Below are 22,725 nucleotides of genomic sequence, written 5' to 3' on the forward strand. Positions count from 1 at the left end.
CACTTTGTAGCAATTCTGGACGTGTGGGGTGTCGCATTGTCTTGCTGAAATTGTCGAAGTCCGTCGGAATGCACAATGGACATGAAGTGGTGCAGGTGATCAGACAGGATGCTTACGTACCTGTCACCTGTCAGAGTCGTATCTAGACGTATCAGGGGTCCCATATCACGCCAACTGCACACGCCCCATACCATCACAGAGCCTCCACCAGCTTGAACAGTCCCCTGTTGACATGTAGGGTCCATGGATTCATGAGGTTGTCTCCATACCCGTACACGTCCATCAGCTCGAAGCAATTGGAACCGAGACTCGTCAGACCAGGCAACGTGTTTCCAGTCCTCAACAGTCCAATGTCGGTGTTGTCGGGCCCAGGCGAGGCTTTGTGTCGTGCAGTCATCAAGGGTACGCAAACAAGGGCCTTCGGCTCCGAAAGCCCATATCGATGATGTTTCGTTGAATGGTTCGCACGCTGACACTTGTTGATGCCCCAGCATTGAAATCTGCAGCAATTTGCGGAAGGGTTGCACGTCTGTCACGTTTAATGATTCTCGTCAGTCCCGTTCTTGCATGATCTTTTTCCGGCCGCAGCGATGCCGTAGATTTAATTTTTTACCGGATTCCCGATATTCACGGTACACTCGTGAAATGGTCGTACGTGAAAACCCAAATTTCATCGCTACCTCGGAGACTATGTCCCATCTCTCGTGCGCCGACTATAACACCACATTCAAACTCACTTAAATCTCGATAACCTGCCATTGTAGCAGCAGTAACCGATCTAACAATTATGCCAGACACTTGTTGTGTTAGGTGTTGCCGACCGCAGCGCCATACTCTGATTGGTTCCATATCTCTTTATTTGCATACGCATGCCTGTGCCAGTTTTTTTTGGCTCTTCAGTTTATGATACAAGTTAAAAAAAATGCTCGAAATGCGTTCAAAAGTTACCCAGTATCAGTTTTGAGAGAGAGCTCCAGAACGGCATGATGCTGTCACGGTCCCTGGTTCAAACCCGACGGAGGATATAGATAAGATATTTTACCTGACGACCACCCAGTGCCGTGCCGTCTTAACGCATGGGCCCACCCGGGCGTGGCCCGGCGGCCTCGAGAGAATAGGGGCCTCAAAAAATGAGAAGTAGTTGAATTTTTCGAGAATTTGCCAGGTAGGGCTTCAAAAAAAATCACTTGGCCCGGGGGGGGGCAGTGATGCTCTTAAGACGGCCCTGCGACCACCTATAGATAGCGCCTTAGTTTCCAACTCATCTCATTAACGACAATAAATTGCAATATAGCGATATGGCCAGAGTTGGTGTTTGGTGAAATAGTTTTGAGAGTGAAAATATTTAGAGTGTTATAAAATAAAAAACATCTAAATTTGTAAACGATCCCCTTGTCCTCTTAACTGCTGAAAGTTGTTGCCCTGTATCTCCAAAAAAAATTCCATGCGCCCAAGTGCAATATTCGCTAAGATATTTGAATTAAAAAATCGGAGAGAAATTATGAAAGAACAGCAAAAACTAACGGAAAACGCTCTTTTTCCTCATTTATGCCGTCCTTTCTCTACTTCTTTCCGATTTTCCAATTCGAATATCTCAGCGAATATTGCACTTGGAAACTTGGGTTTTCTTTTTTTGTTGGACTCAGGAGAGGGAAGGTAACGACTTTCTAATTGGAAGTTAGAGGGCGTGGGGACCGTATAAAAATTTAGGTTTTTTTTTTTTTCATTTTGTTACACACTGTATTTTCACACTTAAAACTGGTACAGGGTAATTTTTGAACGGCTTTTGAGCATGTTTTTCAAAATTTAAACAATACTTCTACGACGGACGGTTGATAACAGTGTTTCCCAAAGTTGGAAATATCGCCCCCTGGTGGGCGATAGAAGCTACGGACACTTAACATAGGATCCCATGGGTTCACTTGAGTTGGGGAGCGATGAAAGGAAAAAAAATTGCTGCTGAACGAGGCAATGGAACTAAAAGTTTGCGAAACCATGGTTGATGAGATAAACGCCACGTTAGCACTTACGGGACACCCTGCATGCTGAGCGTAGTGAAATAAACTTCAATGAGAGGTTTTCTGTGTGCATTTATCATGCTTTGAATTCGAGGTACCAAACGTACTCGAATTCTCTCGTCTCTCTTGAAACTACTTCCATAAAATCCTATTCAATAAAAACACTGTATTTTTGTAATGTTTTAAAAATGTATGTTGATAAGAGTTCTAGTTGCGAGAATACTTCCTTTTCCGTATACAGTATGGATACTATCGACAGCCAAACAATCACACACGTGATTCCTCGAGGAAAAACTAGTAGGGGGGAAAAAATCAGGTTATTTAATATGAAACATGCTGCTCGTAAACATTCCTTTGAGCAATTTCCAATGAATCAACAGGAAGTGTTGCGTACGGGCTGTGCGTATATGTGTGTGTGTGACGCTAAACTGATCATGCGCATTTCGTGGTTGAGAAGTGCCACCATATGTCTTCCTTCCATACAAGAAACGAAAGAAAGAGAAGCTGTCATGGTCACGTTTATCGTGTTGAAGGTCTGATTACTCTTTGCAAAAAAAAACTTTTTAATGTGAGACCGGCTCGCATTCGCGCTCTGAACAGACTCTCGAAATTCTCAGAAGATCAGGTACGGGCTGTGGGGTGGGTGTTCCAGTACTTTCCGGTAACCGCTATCTCACGTGGGCCTCGTGATGGAATTACATCGTGAAGATTCATAATCGAAACCGATAACGGTCGGCTAAAGTTGGTTTTCTGCACAGAAAACAATCAAGCCTACAACAGTTAAAATTCGCGCATGTTACTACAATCAAAATAACCACGTACCACACCAACCGTGACCCCCGCTCTGTCCCCCTAGGGGATATAAGCTGGTCCGTCTCAGGAGACGTGGGCCACGGTGGAAAAATCCAACGACATCCAACACCAGCAAATCACCCACACCAAGCCACAAGCCAACCAGCAACAGGACCCCCCCCCATACAACGTCACCCCCCCCCCCAAACACACACACACTTCCCCACTTGTTGTACATAAAATGATATATCAATAGAAAGATATGGGGGGAACATGGGCAGGTGCAGAGACGCTTATCACCTGCAGGCCACGAGTGGGGCCCACGAAAACTAATTATACAATCTTATATATTTGTACACATATGAGTATATGATGTCACATGTGCACATATGAGACAACAATGTAATTATGAAAAGATACAAAAGAATTACGAATAATACATGGTGTCACATTAATACATTAGTCAAAAAAGTCAAAAACTTTTGATTTGTAAATATAACGAAGCATCGACCGAACATTAATATACGCCAAAACACTCTGTATAAAAAAATTCGGTCTAAAATTTGAGAATTACACTTGCTGCATTCAAATCACTTTCCAATAAAACTTTGACAAAGGTTACTCGTGATACAACTACAGAACCTGCCGTGTTGTTCACTTCCAAATATGTAAGGTAGGTGGCACCACATCTCTTGAACAAATGACAAGAATTCCTCAGAAACAAACGTCACGATAGGTATAGGACACACACGCGACACATTAACGACATGCACATGTCCGTTGAAAGGCCCCTGAGAGGAATGTTTACGAGATGCGATTGCGTTTTCCGAAGTAGCAGTACTTTCCAGTGAAATTTGACGTTCAATTTTCTTGCGCTTTTCCTGCAGAAAACCGCAACAACCGCACTCAAGATTTCAGAACGTTTGTTCTTTATTGCACGATTTGCGTGATGCCCTGCATTGGGCTGAGTGCTGACGGTGTCTCCACGTTCAAGGAACTGAATTAGTTTCAATTGAGTTCTAATTCATAAGAGTTCAATTCAATCATTCTTATGAGTTGCGTTCATTCAATTCAACCATTCTTATGAGTTGAGTTCATTCAATTCATAAAAATAACTGAGTTCTAATCGAATTTGACGTTTCTTGTAGCCAACATCTGGCCCTCTAGGTGACTTTGTATGGCCCGCGTCAAGGTAAAATTACTGTGTATTAAATTGATTTTCTTATTACTTTCAAGCCATTATTTTCCACAGCAGACCTAATTAACAGACTAATATTGACATTCATTATTTCTAGTGTCGATATAGTGTTCAGCTATGTTCTCATCACACTGCGTTTTCGTACACACTTATCGTTTTTAAAGTTTGCCCATGGACAAATTTTTACACAATTTCTTTCCGTCACCTCGATGGGCAAGTTGCTTTCTTTTTTTTGTGGCCTATGCATTTCTAGCTGAATGCATATTTGGTGTTCTGCTCGCAGTGACGAAACTTTTTCGAAGTGGATGCCAACTCACAATGACATCTCGAAATTACAACCCACCAGGCTACGCAGACCCTAATAATTCCAGTACAAAAATGCGTCACGTGGGCTGGTCTGCTTCATATTGAACGTTGAACAAGAGAGTTCCACACCCAAACACAATGATTCTTTTGTGTCGAAAACAGAGCAGCAGTCATCTCGAAATTTCGACATAGCAGGTTGGTGGCATTCCACGTTGAAGCCGACTGAAACTTTCTCAAACCAAAACACCGATATTTTATTCCAAGAAGGCGACTCATGTAATAAGATTACATGTACCGCAAATCTGGCTCTTTGTAATCTCATGGACACACAAGACCAGCAGGTAGTGGTGCGTGTGAGCATCCTTTCACATCCACAGGTAGTCTGTTTGGTGAAGCTAGTTCGTTTTATCTTGGCACCAGCACAGGCTTACCCATTCCACATAGTCAATACTATCTGAATGACTGGCTTTCGGCACGCTTTCCATCCCAATAATAAAACTCCTCTCGAAGTCTATCGGTGCGTGTTCTTGAGCATCTATTTGACTCGCGAGCCCCCCCCCCCACCCCGGGTTCCTAAATCAGGAGTAAAGGATAAAAATAATTGCAGAAAAATGTAGAAAAAAATTTTGTCGGTAAAATTCAAGCTAGGGATGTAATTGAATGGACTAATTTGCAGAAGAAACAGTAATCTTTGATGCATTGAATCTACTAGCTGGGAACCAGAAAAAAAGAATGGAGAAGTGGGGAGGGGGGGAGCCCAGGGTAAAACTTTAACGACTAAAATGCCCGTTTTTCAATACATTTCTCATGGTGTACACAAATATTCTAGTTTTCTTTGTTATTTTTATGGCACGACTTATACACCAGAGTGTTGTCCCTGGTACAGCCCGCGACGTTGCAGCCCATTATGTTGGCCCTTGAGCAGTGAGAAGTTGACCACATCTTCTCAAATCGCCTTTTTGAAAATGAAATGTCATACTGATGTAACGTGAACAAAAATCGCATCCCATTCGGGTTCTGTAAAATTTACCACGCACTTTTTTTTCCCACGGCCTTCTTCATCTTTTCATTTCATCACAACCAATAGGAAGCATGATATATTCCCCCCCGTGCCTTTCTCCTTCCCTTACATTCCTACTTCGATCGCACTTATCCTCTCAACTGATTTAAACCATAGCTTCTCCCAGAACAAAAATCACCATTGGCCGTAGATCTTATACCCTCCCAATAAGGCCACTTGCGCAATACCGAGCCAGTATAGATGGACCACGAGACGACTAAATAAAATGTCAGTCAGTAAAGTAAGAGCTTTACAACGAGGTCTTTATCTGTTGCGGAAAAAGAATATAAAGACGGAAGAGGAAAAGGTACACAGTGAGGGATGGGGGGGGGGGGGGTTGGGCTTTAGTCTCTTGAATTTATTTATCCCCCGGACAAAGTAAGCGGGTAATGCACCGGCACAAAAACCTCTCGGGAAAACATTCCGGGAGGGGAAACGAAAAATAAATAAATAAAAATAAACAAAAGAATTGCGCTTTTTTTTTTGTGTATGTGTGTGTAGGGAATTCCCTCGGGAAATCACATCCTAAGGCTTCACTCACTCTGGGAACGAAAAAGAAAAGTAGGAGGGAGCAAGATGAGACAGGCTGGATGACTTAAAGGTAAGGTAAAGGAAGAGGGTTGCCTCACAGCCACCCCGATGCCTTTACACAACACCGAGGACTTCACGTCCACAAAAACCCCCGAACAACAAAACAAGCTAAAATGGTTCACCCAAAGGGAAGTACCAAGTCCAGGCCGGATACTACTGGTAAAGACGTGTTTTGAGAAATAGATATATTTTTTTTGTTTCCCCCCCCCTAACTTCAAACTCTTCTAGGAAAAACAAAATGGTGAAGAAAGAAAGAAACGTGTCACGTAAAGAAACACGCGAATATTTTTTTCATATTAGAAAGCGTTGCAAAAAAGTTTCTAGATGTTGCCAAAGTATTTGACACAATCAAATTTTTTTTTTTTTACTGTTAATATTCTTAACAACACACCATAAGGCAGCAGAATTTTGAACTTTCTAGAACTCTAGGGTTGCCGGATCAGATTCCGAAACTCGGAAGAAATGAGGGCGCATGTACAAGCATCCCTGGAAACGCTACTTACAGATGTTTACAACAGGTGGCGTCACAACCATCCCAATAAAACATTCGTTTGTTGTAAAACATTCGTTAAGGAATCATTAAGGCATTGGGTGTTTTCTTCCTCTCTCCCCCCCCCCTCCCATTTTGTTTATTTCTGAATGGAAAAATAAAGAATGAGAAATGGATACTTTCCTTTTCAAAACTTCAAACTATTCTGGAAAACAAAATGGCGAGAAAATGAGACGACAAGAAACAAAGAAGGAAAGAAAGAAACGTGTGAATATATTTTTTTATTTTTAAAAGGCGTTATAAAAAAATTTTTAGATGTTGTCAAAGCGTTTGACACAGTCATTTTTTTTTTTATTTTACTGTCAAAATTCTTATTAAAACACAAGATGCCAGCAGAATTTTGCCTCCTAGAAGTTTAGGGTTACCATCTCAGATTACGAAACTTAGAAATCAGGGCACATGTGTAAGCATCCCTGGAAACGTCATTTACAGATGTTTACAATAAATGACATCACTATTCCAATAAAGAAATGCAATATATAATACACACACATACAATTGGCTTTGAAATGTAATTATGTATTTCAAAGCCAACACGGAACCGATTTCATTATGTACAGAGTTTTTAACGAAGGGTATTCATTAAAGAATCATTAAGGCATTGAGAGTTTTTTTCCCCCATTTTGTTTATTTTTGAATGGAAAAATGGAGAATGATAAATACAGTGAAAACTCGATTTAACGATACTCTGCCGACAAAGAAAAAATATTTTGTAGAGGGAGTTATATCGCTGTATGAGAGGTAGTATTATCGACGGGGACTGCCATATTTATGCTGTCGTTATCATCTCTTCTGAATCGGGGTTCTGAATTCCACCATAAAAATAATTTCACAGGCATTCACATTCATAGCAAAAAAATTCTAATTGATTGGTTGATTATTAAAATTCACCCTGTGAAGTAGTTTACTGCACAATACTTTTGCATACTACACACCGAAAGTAGTTAGTAATACCAATAACTTCATTAACTCTTTCAGTGAACAGGAGGAGCGATGTTAATAATCGATAATAATAATAATAATAATAATCGATGTCAATGATGTTATCAGTCTTAGGAAGAACAAATAATCTGGTTAGACCTGTGACTTTTCATAGACAAAAGTCGCACGTCTAAGTCGCAGAACACGCCCGCACTCATATACAAAATCACGCAACCCATGTTCTGCGACTTGTCGCTCAACAAATCGAGCGATTCGTTGCACGACTTTGTATATAAGTGTGGACACATGACTTAAGAGAGTAGGTATAAAGATTTCTCTTTTCACCCTCACCCTACCTGTTTTCTTTAACTCCTATACGAACACAGTAGAAAGGTACATCATATGTGGGGGGGGGGGGAAATCACATCAGCGTATAGAAAAAAAGGAAGAGGAAAAAAAATGTATAGGGTTTTTAAACAAAGCTTCGCAATGATGAGAGAGAGGAAAGAAAACGGAGAGAACTTCTTTAAATTTATTCCACTGGACGCATTTGGACGCAATATTACGTCCTTGATAGTAAAGTGGTTCAGTACTCGCCAGTACGTAGACGTCAGAAAATGTGAATAAGAGTGGGTTTTGGTATAAAAAGCTTGTTTTGTTTGGTGGTAAAAGGGTGGAGATAGGAAGTGAGTATTTATAGCACTCCGGCCTATCCGGCTTCTCTGTTATCTGGCCCACCCTTCCGCCAAATTAGACCCGATAGCCCAGAGTCTACTGTATTCATTCCTTATTGTGTCTACAGAGGTCATTGAACTCAGGTGTGATATCAAGATGTTCCGAGAGTAAATAATAATACTCTCGAACGCAGAGATGAGAGCCTATCGTATAGACATCTTATACGGTACTTTGACGACGATGAGAAACGATGAACTCTAGATCTCATCAACAGTTTCAACGAAAGGAAGCTTGTAAAAACGAAATAAATGCCAAAAACAAAAGATGGGGGAAACCTTTTCCAGGTTAAGATTTTTATGACCTGTGTGTAGAGGTGGATGAGGATTTTACGATTATATTCGTGGCCGTGGATTTTGTGCGACGTGTAAAGGTTCGGTTACGATTTCTTTCTCTCTCTTATGTACCCAGAGCCGTCTTAACGATTCCAGGGGCTTCGGGGCCCAAATATTTTTTTCCGGGGTTCCCTTGAGCACCAATGTAAAAAAATTGATAGGAAAATCAGCATTAAAAAAGTAGGCATATCGGGAGAAAAAATCAATTTAAACAAATGTATACTTTTGGTGGAGAAATGTTTTAGATTTAAGAAAAACCACAATAATTGATGAGATTTTTCAGAAATAATGAAAGTTTGGAATAAATAAAGGAAATAAGTTCAGAGATGATGAGTGATATTGAAAGTCGATGGGGAAAGATAATTTCAGAATCGATGGAAGAAATAATTTCGGGATTGATTAAAATTTGGAATCGATAGAAGAACCAATTTCGGGATTGATTAAAATTCGGAATCGATAGAAGAAAAACATTTCGGGATTGATTAAAATTCAGTATCGATACAAAAAACAATTTCGGAATTCATTGAAATTTGGAAGCGATGTAAGAAATAATTTTAGGATTGATTAAAATTCTGAATCGATAAAAGAAAAAAATTCGGGATTGATTAAAATTCAGTATCGATAGAGGAACCAATTTCGGGATTGATTAAAATTCGGAATCGATAGAAGAAAACCATTTCGGGATTTATTAAAATTCGGAATTGATAGGGAAAAAACATTTAGGGATTGATTAAGATTCAGCATCGATAGAAGAACCAATTTCGGGATTGATTAAAATTCGGAATCGATAGGAGAAAAACATTAAGGGATTGATTAAAATTCGGTATCGATAGAAAAACCAATTTCGGGATTGATTAAAATTCGGAATCGATAGAAGAAAACCATTTCGGGATTGATTAAAATTCAGTATCGATAGAAAAAACAATTTCGGAATTGATTAAAGTTTGGAAGCGATGTAAGAAATAATTTTTGGATTGATTAAAATTCAGTATCGATAGAAGAACCAATTTCGGGATTGATTAAAATTCGGAATCGATAGAAGAAAACCATTTCGGGATTGATTAAAATTCGGAATCGATAGGAGAAAAACATTTAGGAATTGATTAAAATTCAGTATCGATAGAAGAACCAGTTTCGGGATTGATTAAAATTCTGAATCGATAGAAGAAAACCATTTCGGGATTGATTAAAATTCGGAATCGATAGGAGAAAAACATTTAGGGATTGATTAAAATTCAGTATCGATAGAAGAAACAATTTCGGAATTGATTAAAATTCGAAATTGATGAAAAAAATAACTTCAGAATCTATGAACATTCGAAAAAAATTAACATTTAGAATAAATGAAAGAAAGATTCGAAATAAATTAAAGAAAATTTCAGAACAAATTTAAAAAATTACATAATGAATGCAAAAATTTAAACAAAAGGAAAGCAAATTTTAGAATTGATGAAAATTCAGAACTAATAAAAATTTGAGAATAAATAAAATAAATAATTTTAGAATCCATGAAAATTCAGAGGCCATAAATATTCAAAACAAATTTAAAGAAAATTTAGGAATGCATTTAAATTCAGAAATAAAGAAAATTCTGAATTAATAGAAGAAATAATTGCTGAATTTTTTTTTTTTTAATTCAAAAATAATTCCAGAATTAATGAAAAAAGCTTTCATAAAATTACTGAATATTCTTAAGTAAAGTTATTTTCAAAAATTCTGAATTAATGGATGAAATCATTTTAGAATCCATAAAAATTGAAAGAAAATAAAAAATGAGAATTTGTGAAAATTCCGAAATATTGTAAATTTGGAACGAAGTTTGGAAATGAATGGAAAAGAATTTATTTCTTAATCCTTAAAAATTCACAGACGATGAAAATTCAGGACAAATGAAAGAAAAATTGGGGATCGATTGAAATTTAGAAATACAGTAAAACCTCTCTTTTGCAGACACCGACGGGACAAAAAAATTCATCCGTAAAAGAGGGGTCACCGTTAATCAGGGATTTGAAATGCATACTTTTATTATATAACTGGAAATTATTATTTGGTCGTAAAAGAGGGGTGACCGCATCTGAGGAGGTTTTATTGTAATTAGAATTTAGAATTAATAAGAGAAAAATGACTTTAGCATTAATTGGCCCATAGCTCTCTTCAACTCAGAGTCCGGGTCAGTGGATAGAGTCCGACTAAAAATTTTGACTCGAAACATTTTCGATGTACCGACAACCGGACAGTGACTTGGTGACTTGTCCTCTCGTGTACTGCTCACAAGAGCAGCAAGTTCAGCGAGCAGTGGCGTAAACGCCCCTCAAAAGTCTTAAAGAGTGTCTGGTGACGAAATGACACAAGAAAAGAGAATAAATTTTTCCAGTTAATTTCTTTTAATGACTGAATCTATAAGTTAAGAAATGTATTTTCATTATATTTATAAAAAAATATTCATGACTATTCTATTGGACGATCGATCGTGGTCATCGTCGTCGCTGAAGCCCAGGAAGACGTCATCATGGCATTTCTTCAAAGCCCGTTATACGGTGCCTAGATAAAAAAAAAAGAGAGGTTAAATTTTTGTGCATCGAAGCATACATTAGTGTACAACGTTAGCAATTCTATTCTAGAAGATAATATCACTCCCCGCTCTCCATACGAAGGTTTTTAACAGCTGGCTGATGCGAAGATGTATTTAGGAAAGAGAGAGAAAAATTTCACTGTCCTTGCGGGGAATCGAGCCCACGTCCTCTCACTTGCGCCAGACCACTAGACTACAAAGGAAACGGACATCTGAATCTTTTCTTAGAGCTCGTGTGCACTGAACAGGACCGTACATGAACGGGTGGAGCTTTGACATGATCCTCGGATAAGTCTCTGTCTGGTGGCAGTGTCAGCGATTATGAGCTTTGGCCTGAGTTAGGTCCGACCGTCCATGTACGGTCCCTTTTAGTGCACACGAGCTCCAAGGAAAGATTGAGATATCCGTTGCCTTTGCAGTCTAGTGATCTAGGGAGCTCACCCGGCAAGTGAGTGGACGTGCGTTCGATTCCCCACAAGGGCGCAGTTGAATTTTCTCTCTCTTTCCTAAATTCATCTTAGCAATATTAGCAATTCTATCTTACCAAAATGTTTAAAAAAATTCAAGTTTTCTGAACCGTGGTCTGCGGGTAAATTAATATGATTAACCACACTGATATGGTTATGCCTTCGTTTCAAACGCGTTTGGGGGTTTTTGGTGCGTTGGGGGGGGGGGATAGATACACGTCACCATAGCTAAAGGTTGATTTCTTCTCAAATCGCTACTAGCGATCTTCATTGTCGTTATCGCTATGCCATGCCAGGCGTTAGATAACGCGGTAGGAAAGCAGTCGTTGAGGTCGCGTTACGGAAATAAACATGGCCGCTTGCTGTTACATTGAAGTTTTCGTTATTGTTACTTTCTGTATAGTACACAGAAGTGTAATTTCAATAAACACCCTTACACACACGCACACCTAGTAGGTATATACTAAGTTACAGTACAATAAATCGATGTAAATTTTTTTTGTTCAACAAACAAATTTTTTTAATACTTGAGTGCATTTTCTGTTCGAACATTACTTGCGAATTGCAGTGAATTAAAATGAATTCCACGAAATCAAACGCTCACCAAGAGATACACGAGATTAATATTTTTGTTTATAGTTGTAATTATCATGAATGTAATTCATGAGTTGGAAAGTCATTTCAATCTTTGACGTGAATGAAGAATTAAAATTCAAGTAGCCTTTTGCAAAAAAACGAGAAAAACCGGGACATTTTTACAAAAAAAAGTCGGGATGGCCAGAAAAAATCGGGACTGTTCCGGGAAATACGGGACATCTGGTCACCTCAATTTTGCCTGTTGTGGCCTTGTATTTGTATTTTATAGTGCATAGAATACCTCTTTCTCAGCCATTTGACGAAAATAAAAAGAATCCGGATGAATTGAAAAAAAATATATAGTGTGCCTTACAAAAATTAGGGGCAACACACACGAACGTGCATGAAATAAACACAAAAATATGATAGTAATAATGCCAACGCACGTGCTGAAGCATTCGTTAATAGTTATGCTGACTTATCAGCAGCTGAGAAAATTATCTGATTGGTTCGTTTCTTTTTTTTCGAACGCTATCCTCGTCCCAGAGAGTTTTTCCGTGAAAATGATAACGACAGGCCGACGGGTGATGGGAAGAATAAAGTTTTTGAAGTTAGCGTTACACAGGGGGTCGTTAAGAATTTGCGTTAAGCGTGTGACGTCACTAACGACTTCGCTGTATAACTATAGCAGCCTAATAGACTATACGGTCCTAAGCCTTAAAGGAGTGCGACTGAACCAACCCATTTTTGGCATCTCTGCAGGGCCGTAGGGTGCCTTCTCGGGGCCAAGGGATAGAATTTTCCTTGAGAGGGGGGCACCCCTCTTGAAAAGATTATTATTAGGCGAAACAAATGTAAACTTTTGTTGGGCCTAACATTCGGCTTGGGCCCCAGGAGGCCTCAGCCTAGTTACGGCCCTGCATCCGTGCAACGCTTTGTTTCAAAAAAATTTAAGTATTTTTTCATGAAAATTTTTGTATGAAGTTCATATTTTTGGGAATTAAAAAGTTTAATGAATGTCGCATTATTTTTAAAATTTTTCAAAGAAATTTGATTTTTTCACAATTTTTCAAAGAAATTTGATTTTTTCTCAATTTTCAAAGAAATTTGATTTTTTCACAATTTTTCAAAGAAATTTGATTTTTTCTCAATTTTCAAAGAAATTTGATTTTTTCACAATTTTTCAAAGAAATTTGATTTTTTCACAATTTTTCAAAAATGAAATTTTCAGAAATTTTATCTTATTTTCAGTCAATTTTTTGTTCGAACAGAAATTTTTTTTTATTTTTGTTAAATAGAAAACTTGTACAAATCTACAATTTCAGACCAATCGTCGCCAAATTCTGCTGATATACGAAATTGGGTCGGACTTGAATGATAGGCTACTTCGAAAGTTCGTCAGAGCAGGGCAAATGCCCCAAATGGGCGAAAAACAGTAGGGCAACAATGGTTTTTGGGCCTCAACAATCACTTTCAGAATGTTTACTTTGGTTACCGTGGTTCCTTAGCGATGAGTTTCAGACGTGTTTATGTCTTTACAATGGTTTGTCATTAATGGGGTTTTTTTAATCCTGTCGGTAAATTTATAATAGTTTATAATGGTTTGTCACTTTTTCAATCCTCCCAAAAATTGAAGAAACCCCGGGCAGCACCGGGTATTATAGCTAGCTAATTTATATTAATTGAAAAGTCAATTTGGAAAATATCATTTATTACAAAGAACCCGTGTGCTGCCCGAAATCCCAGTCAGAAAGTTGTTGCCTTGTTTTGCTCCTGATGAGAACTAAAAAAAATTCTACGTTTCTAAGTGCAATACTCACCTGAGATATTCGAATTCGGAAATCGGAGGGAAATTGGGGGGAAAATAGCATTAAATATACGGGTAAAACGGTTTTCCAGCATTTAATGCTGTTTTTTTTTTCCAATTTTGTAATCTGGAATTCTAAATTTTCATCAATTCTGGAATTATTTCTTGCATTTATCCCGAAATTACACGATTTCCATTTTCTGAATTTTAGATTTCCACTCTCTCTCACAGAAGAAGAAAATCGGAGCTAACGGTAAGGCGGGGGGGGGGGGTCTCTGTTTATCATTTTGGCACAGGGCCTCGAGTCTAGTAAAGGTAACCCTGTGCACAGGGTAGACTGAAATTCCTTGAATGCTCAACTTTGCTAGTTATTCCACTTGAAATGCACAATATTCCACGCGATTGTAAAATGTAAAAAAGACATGGGAACGAAATTTTCCAAACGATTGATTTTGATGGGAAAAGACGAGATTAATTTTTGTGCAGTTAAACGTGAAAACTAAACACATTTCATATTATTTCATATCCAAAGAAAATTCTCATACCTCAAAACACTCTATGAAATTTGAATTTATTGCTAAAAAAGCAATAAATAAAAACCCGGGGGGCGGGGGAGGATTGAAAAAGTGCCAAACCATTATAAAGGCATATAAACTATAATACATAATACTCGCAGCATTAAAGAAATGGCACACCATTGTAAAGACATATACATGTATGAAACGCATTGCTAGGGAACCACGCTAACCAGAGTAAACATTCCGAAAGTGATTATTGAGGCGCAAAAACCATTGTTGTCAGGCAGTTTTTCGCTCATTTTGGGAATTTGCCCAGCTTTAACAAACTTTTAAAGTAGCCTATCGTTTCAAGTCTCGGGTCCCGTTTAGTATATATGCAAAATTTGGCGATCTAAAAATGTATATTTGTATAGAGAACACACACACACACGTAGAAAATCAATTTTATATAGTACATTATATAGACTAGCTACAATACCCGGAGCTGCCCGGGTTTACTTCAATTACTGGGAGGATTGGGAAAAGGGTCAAACCATTATAAAGGAATAAACTATTATACATAATACTGACAGGATTAGGGAAATGGAGAACCATTGTAAAGGCATATATACGTCCGAAACGCATTGCTAGGGAGCCACGTTAACCAAAGTAACCATTCCGAAAGTGATTGTTGAAGAACAGAAACCATTGTTGCCCGACAGTTTTTCGCTCATTTCGGGCATTTACCCAGCTCTGACAAACTTAGCAGCCTATCGTTTCAAGTCTCGGGTCCCATTTGGTATATATGCAAAATTTGGCGACGATAGATCTAAAAATGTAGATTTGTATAGAGAACACACGCACACAGGGAAAATTAATTTTACATGTATATACAGATTGATAGAAATTAAGTTAGAATTGATTTCTCAAAACTGTTTTTAATGGAAGGAAAAGTTGACATTTATTTTCCTATCACCATAGTTTGATGCAAACATTCAAATACTTTGGGGGTTAAGAAATAATTTTAGAGTCATAACCGTTTGCGTCACCTTTGGATCTTTTTTCATTGCCATTGTCCTGGTTTGGATCTTTGAGTAGCACTTCCGGTTTCAGTTCCTCGAGCACCTGGTTGGGATCTTTGAGGAGCACCGATTGTTCTGCATCATCGAAACCCTCTGGGGCTGGTTCGTCTAAAATAACACAGAATTACAACAAGAACATTTGAAAGTTACGTTGGTTACTTTTTCACAGGAAGTAAGCTTACATTTACGCTTCCAAAGAAAAAGAACTGAACCATTTGATCCAGTTGAGAAACGAATTTCTTAATAAAATAGCGTTTTTTTAAAAGATTTTCCTAAGCGTTATCATTGCGTGTCTCAGAATTACAGTAATACGGATTTTCCCTGCTTTCCTTATGCCGGCTAAAAAAAAGGCGAAATCTACCGCCATGTATTGGCGTGGTATCGCAAATGCAGTTTCGACTTTACTATGCATTTCGATGCAGATTCCCCCTTTGCGGGAAATACAGACATAATGGCTCCCAGCCTTTCCATATATCCATTGGATCCAATTGGCGTACCCCCAAGACATGCGCGGGAAGCGTTCGTACACCGGGAAACGCGTAGGAAGCTTACGCACCCTTGGAGATGTGTAAGAGGCATCCTCATATGTACTCGAGATATACGTAGGATACGCGTGCAGGGTGCACCCCAAGATATGCGTGGGACGTGTGTTCTGCTAGAAATATGCGGAAGCTTACGTATCCGGCGTTTGCCTGGGGTAAAAAAAAAAGCGTATGCCTAGAAACGTGTAGGACGTTCGTACGTGCCTAAAAATGTGTAATAAACTTACATGCCCCGAGAAATGTGCAGGAGACTTGCTAACCCCCCCAGGAATACATATAATTCGTACGTACCTCTTGTAGGAAGTTTATACATGCATATAAATGTGTAGGAGGCTTATGTATTCCTATAAATGTGTAGGAGGCTTATGTATGCCTATAAATGTGTAATAAACTTACATGTCCCGAGAAATGTGCAGGATACTTGCTAACCCACCATAGGAATACATATAATTCGAACGTACCTCTTGTAGGAAGTTTATACATGCCTATAAATGTATAGGAGGCTTATGTATTCCTATAAATGTGTAGGAGGCTTATGTATGCCTATAAATGTGTAATAAACTTACATGTCCCGAGAAATGTGCAGGATACTTGCTAACCCACCATAGGAATACATATAATTCGAACGTACCTCTTGTAGGAAGTTTATACATGCCTATAAATGTATAGGAGGCTTATGTATTCCTATAAATGTGTAGGAGGCTTATGTATGCCTATAAATGTGTAATAAACTTACATGTCCCGAGAAATGTGCAGGATACTTGCTAACCCACCATAGGAATACATATAATTCGAACGTACCTCTTGTAGGAAGTTTATACATGCCTATAAATGTATAGGAGGCTTATGTATTCCTATAAATGTGTAGGAGGCTTATGTATGCCTATAAATGTGTAGGAGGCTTATGTATGCCTATAAATGTGTAGGAGGCTTATGTATGCCTACAAATACGTCGTTGGCTTATGTACGCCTACAAATACGTCGTTGGCTTATGTACGCCTACAAATACGTCGTTGGCTTATGTATACCTATAAATGGGGAGGAGGCTTGCTTGCCCCTAGAATTGCGTATGAGAGCTGCCTACTCCCGAAAATTCTTATGAGGCTTGCGTACCTCCCCGTATACTGTACTATGATTAATGTTTTGCATCTTTTTACTACTTTACTCGGTTTTTTTCCCCGCCATCTATGATTATTTTTATCGTAACCGTGAATGGCCCATCACGTATTACGAGCGGGTATGCGTACCACATGTTGGGTTCTATCGCATATCCCCCCCCCCCTTCCTTATGTGGTTTTATATCTTGTCACTGAAGTATGAAGATCACTGGGAGCTATCTTGCCGGTAAAAATAACGTCTCATAAATACAATACCAAATATGCAGCTAACTTATATAATCGATGGTTTTTGAAGTCACTCGTTATGTCTCAGTTCGCGCCATTATAAAATACATGAGAAACATCAGGGTTAATTTCTTACCCACGGCCACATTCGGGTCATAATCAGTGTCCGCCATGCATACGGCAAGAGCAAACGCTAGACACAGCAGCACGTATTTCATCGCAATTTGATTGACGTCACCTAAACACGGAAAAAGAAAACACTCGTGTTCACTCGCATGATGGGAAAAAGATTCACATAATTTAGTCTTATACAGGGTGGGCAATACCGACCGCCCAATAATTGCACACGTGTCGATTCCTTGTGAAAAAGTGATCCGGAAAAGTGTTTTCAGCTTTTGATTTGACCCAATAACTAATGGGTTATAACCATAGAGTAATAATAGTATATATATATATATCTTTAATCTATGGTTATAGAGAGCCCGGATTATATGCACTTAAAAATGCCAAAATGTGCACTTAAAAATGCCAAAATGGGCACTTAAAAATGCCAAAATGGGCACTTAAAATTCCAAAATAAGCACTTAAAAATGCCAAAATAAGCACTTAAAATGCCAAAATAAGCACTTAAAAATGCCAAAATAAGCACTTAAAAATGCCAAAATGTGCACTAAAAAATGTCAAAATATGCACTTAAAATTCCAAAATATGCATTAAACTGAGAGAGAAAAACCTTAAACCTTACGAGAGATAAAAGTTTGGCATTTTGAAAATACAGTACAGTCAAACCTCGTTAATCGGTCGGCTGAAGTTGGTTTTCTGTGGTTCCCAACTTCAAGGCGCAAATGCGAGCCGATCTCCCCGTTAAAAAGTCTCGCCACAGAGAGCAACAGTCCTACAACGATAAATCATTCAATCATAACACTTCACTCATAGTTAGAAAAACTGATGGCAGATGGCAGCACTACACATAACAAGCATTACACAGAAACAAAAAAAAAAAAACCTTTACGTCAGGTTGCACTACACGTACACGCACATTCCCGCATGTACCGATTCATTGGGGGTTCCGGGGGGGGGGGAATGGCTCGGGGATCTATGAGGGTCTTAAGTCAGCCACCTCGTTGGGCAATTTGCCTGTTGTGGCGTTGTACTTGTACTTGTACTTGTACTTGTAATGAGTCACTCTTGGGAGAGCAAAAATATGACTTAGTAAGCGGGGGGACTCGTTAAACGGAGTAAGCCATAGCTGTGCCAATTCCTACCCGATGACAATCGGGACTTCCAAAAAGTGACTCGGTAAGCGGAGTGACGTGTTAACCGGGCGACGCACTAACGAGATTTGACTGTATTACAAACATCTCAACATCTCTATTAATCTACTAAATGCCACCTGAGGGGAAAAATGATGTTATGAAAATATTATAAAAATTATTTATATATTTGAAAATTTATAAAATAGTGATTGCGCTTAAATAAAGCTTCAAAAAAAAAATATGCATTTATTCTTAAAATACTTTGATTTTATGCATTTATATGCGTTAATGCTGAAAAAGGCCAAAATATGCAAATGCATATGCACATGTACATTTGCATATAATCCGGGCTCTAGTTATAATCATCGAGCTTATATTACTGGAGGGAGCAACCAGCCGCCGCGACGGCAGCGACATCGAATGCAACGAAATCACGTGACTCGGTGAATAACACAGTTCGTGCCCGGCAATTTCTCCATTGAAATGTACTAATTGTATTAATTTCGGAATTATCTTTCATTAATTTTGGAATTATCTTTCATTAATTTCGGAATTATCTTTCATTAATTTCGGAATTATCTTTCATTAATTTCGGAATTATCTTTCATTAATTTCGGAATTATCTTTCATTAATGCTGGAATTATTTCTTTCATTTATTTTTTAACTGAAATTATCTCTTTCATTAAAACTAGAATTTTTCTTTTTCATTAATTTCGGAATTATCTTTCATCATTCATATCCCCACATTGACAATTTTTCGGACATATTAGCAACAATCCAAAGTTTCACTTAACTTTGGCGTCGTTTTCGGCAGTGGTTGGCTATTTTTCGGCGACGTTAGCGACAATTGGCAATTTTATTTGCGTGCCTTTGGGATCATTTTGGTCAATGATTGGCGAGATTTCCTGTAATTTCCTTAAAGAAATATGGTCAGCACATTTATAAAGGCATATTTTGAATTTTTTCAGGGCATAAATGAATTTTTTATGGAGCATATTTCTGTCGATCAAAAAACAAAATCCTATCCCTATTTATGAGGATCACCGAAACCGCCAATCATTGGCGTTAAAGCAGAGATGTCGTTACAACCGAGTATAGGAAACATGCTAAGATTCATGTCGCATTCACACTTCCACAAATACGCCATGGAGGGGGAAACCAGGTACAAGAACACTTACCGTTTTGAAACGTGTCAGCAAACGGATGTATCAGACAGAGATATGACTGCCACACTATTTATAACGACATTCGACAGATGTTGCAATGTATATATATATATATATATACATACACATGTATATGCACACAAACATCATACGACAACAACAATACACAGAGATGTCACCGAGATGTCAATTTCCAAAAAACCGCGTCGTTCTACCAGATGTTTAACACTTTCGTCTACGTTCACGTCAATTTCACACGCGAAAGGAAATAATATCTCGAAATTTCTATCCGAACAATTGCTACCAACGCCCTCTTTTTTTCATTTTTTTTATTTCAATATTTACTACTTGACTCATGTGGAAAATCACGTGGACGTTTAAACTCGCAGGTGCGTATTTTAAACGTTGTTATTTATATACAGATTGTATCTCCTCCGAGAGAAAAAAAATTAACCATTAGAGGAAATGACAATCTTTATTTATTATTTATTTATTTATACAATATTGTTGGCCCTGGGGCCCATACAAGAAAATGCGATTGAAAATGACGAAGATATTGTATGATATTGGACAAGAAACTAGTGATAGTGGGTGATTCGACACAATAGAGCTTTTTGAGGAGGGGGGCATTCAAGTATTACATCAGCAGATTTTCTGTCATTTTTCGACCCCCCCCCCTTCGTCAGCAAAGGTCAGCGAAGCACTGACTCCCCTCCCCCCCGTCAGCAGCTTAAAATAGTTCATATCTTCAAAAAAGGGTGGTTGATGACGTAAGCAACCTTCAACCCCCCCCCCCCCTGATGCGGTCTGCCCTCCTCAAACACCTAATTTTGTAAAAATGAACTAAGCTGCACATTTACAGATAGCTTAAGTGTCCCAATTCCAGAACATTTAAGTGGCCCGTGGCACATTTTCAGATCACTTAAATGACCCAGGACACGGTTCCAGAACACTTGAACCCCGTTCACGTGTACAGTAAAACATCCCGGGAAGTTCCCGGTAACGGGGATTTTCGCTACAAACCGTTCACATGTCGTTAAGTTTATGCCGATAATCCCCCTCTTCTTTCCGGAAGTCGTCACTGGTTACGTTGGTTGAACGGAAGTGATTGATTCAAGATGGTTGACGAAGGAGCTTATAGCAGTTTTCGCGGCGCAAAGGATTATGGGAGAGAAGGTCGGTGTCGACCTCCAATCCACCCCAAGAAAGATGGGCTTTTTCTGATGAGCTTCTCTCCCACCTTTTCCTTCCCTACGAGGGGAAAAAAGTTGTCACGCCGGTAATTACCACCAAAGCTATCCCCAATCTTGCACATGTGAACGGGGCTTTAAGCAATCCGTGACACATTTAAAGATCCCTTGAGTGACATGTGACGTAGTTTTAGAGCACTTAAGTGGCCCCCCAGTGCCGTTCTACATCGCTCAAGTTACCCGCGGCACATTCTCAGTTTATTTAAGTGATTCGCGGCATATAATTACGGATCACTTGAGTGATGCGTGGCACAGTTGCACAGCACTTAAGCGGCCCGGACATATTTCCAGATCACTTGGGTCCGCGAAGCATTTAGAGATCACTAAAATGGCTCTGTGGGGCACTTCTCAATAGGGGGGAATGGTGCTTCAAGTGCCCGCAAACTATCGAAAGGTTTTTCTCGTTTTTGGGGCATCGAGTAAGATGCCATTAAGAATATTTAATATTTTCGTAAAGGGTGGTTTATGATGTAAGCATTATCCAAACCCCCCTCCCCCTTGTCATCAAAAGTCAGCAAATCCGAAACCCCCTCCCCCTTCGATACTGACGTAATACTTGAATGACCCCTGGGAGTTTGTTCCATTCACCAATGGTATGAGGAAAGAAGCTGTATTTAAAGCAGGCAAAGTGGAAGCAAAAATATGTTGTATTTTAAGATATTGATCGAGTCTTCGAGAGATGTAGGATGGTTTGGCGAAGATACCAGAAGTACGTATGTTGAATTGCCATGGAAAATTTTATATAACAATGCAAATGAAGAAATGAGACGAAGAGTAGAGAGGGGGAGGAGATAAAGTTCGTTTTTGCACACGGAAACGAAAGATGACCAGCAGTTGTGAGCAGATCGGGTGGATTTATTTTCGATTGATTCGAGTTTTTGTCTACATTACTGGACAGGGGCGTCGGAAGTGTTTCTAAACTGTGGGTGCTCGTCTTTAGTTTCATATCGGAAATTTCAATTTCTGAATCAACTCTCGGGATGCTCGGATCCATGCCACAAACTACTGTGGATCACAGTAGTTGGATCACTTGGATCACTGTGGATCACAGTAGTTGGATCACTTGGATCACTGTGGATCACAGTAGTTGGATCACTTGGATCACTGTGGATCACTCGAGCACCCACAGCACCCCCGGCTCCGACGCCACTGTTACTGGAGGTGTAAGGGTCCCAGATTTCAGCGGCGTAAAAAAGAACGGGGGAGATATAAGTTTGGTAACAGAGTAGTCTGATATCCCGAGTGGAGTGTTTAAAGGTTGCGGCGGAGGAAGAAAAGTTTGTTAAGACACTTCTGGTAAACGTAGTCAACATGTTTGTTCCAACGTGGGTCGGCTGAGATTATGACACCGAAGTATTTGATTTGGGAAACTTGGGATAACGTTAAATTACTGATGGATTAAGAGTACCCAAGAGGAAGTTATTTACGGGTAACTTTCATGTGAACCATTTTTGAGATATTGATTGGCATTTGCCATGAAGAACACCGATCCGAGATGGAAGCCAGATTATGTTGGAGAAGTTCTTGGTTCGATTCACAGTCAATGATATAACTACACAGTGGTAAACTACACAGTCATCAGCAAATAATCTAGTGGTGCAGTTGAGGGATTCTGGGAGGTCATTGATGTAAATTAAGAAAAGTAACGGGGAGAGAACCGATC

General features: G+C 39.0%; 1 long non-coding RNA gene across 1 annotated transcript; it reads right to left on the reverse strand.

Moving 5' to 3' along the window:
* Nucleotides 1-10,864: 10,864 nt before the first annotated feature.
* On the reverse strand, nt 10,865-19,899 carry LOC149083663 (uncharacterized). The gene is made up of 4 exons (XR_016192923.1): nt 19,825-19,899; nt 17,526-17,627; nt 15,472-15,612; nt 10,865-11,044 (listed from the first exon to the last, which is right to left on the reverse strand). It is a non-coding gene; the product is annotated as an uncharacterized LOC149083663 (long non-coding RNA).
* Between the last annotated feature and the right edge of the window lie 2,826 nt (nt 19,900-22,725).

Source organism: Pholcus phalangioides, unplaced genomic scaffold (assembly GCF_987345545.1).
Source record: "Pholcus phalangioides strain wild (caught in Gottingen) unplaced genomic scaffold, Ppha-v1.0 ptg000008l_1, whole genome shotgun sequence".
In the NCBI taxonomy this organism is placed as follows: domain Eukaryota; kingdom Metazoa; phylum Arthropoda; class Arachnida; order Araneae; family Pholcidae; genus Pholcus; species Pholcus phalangioides.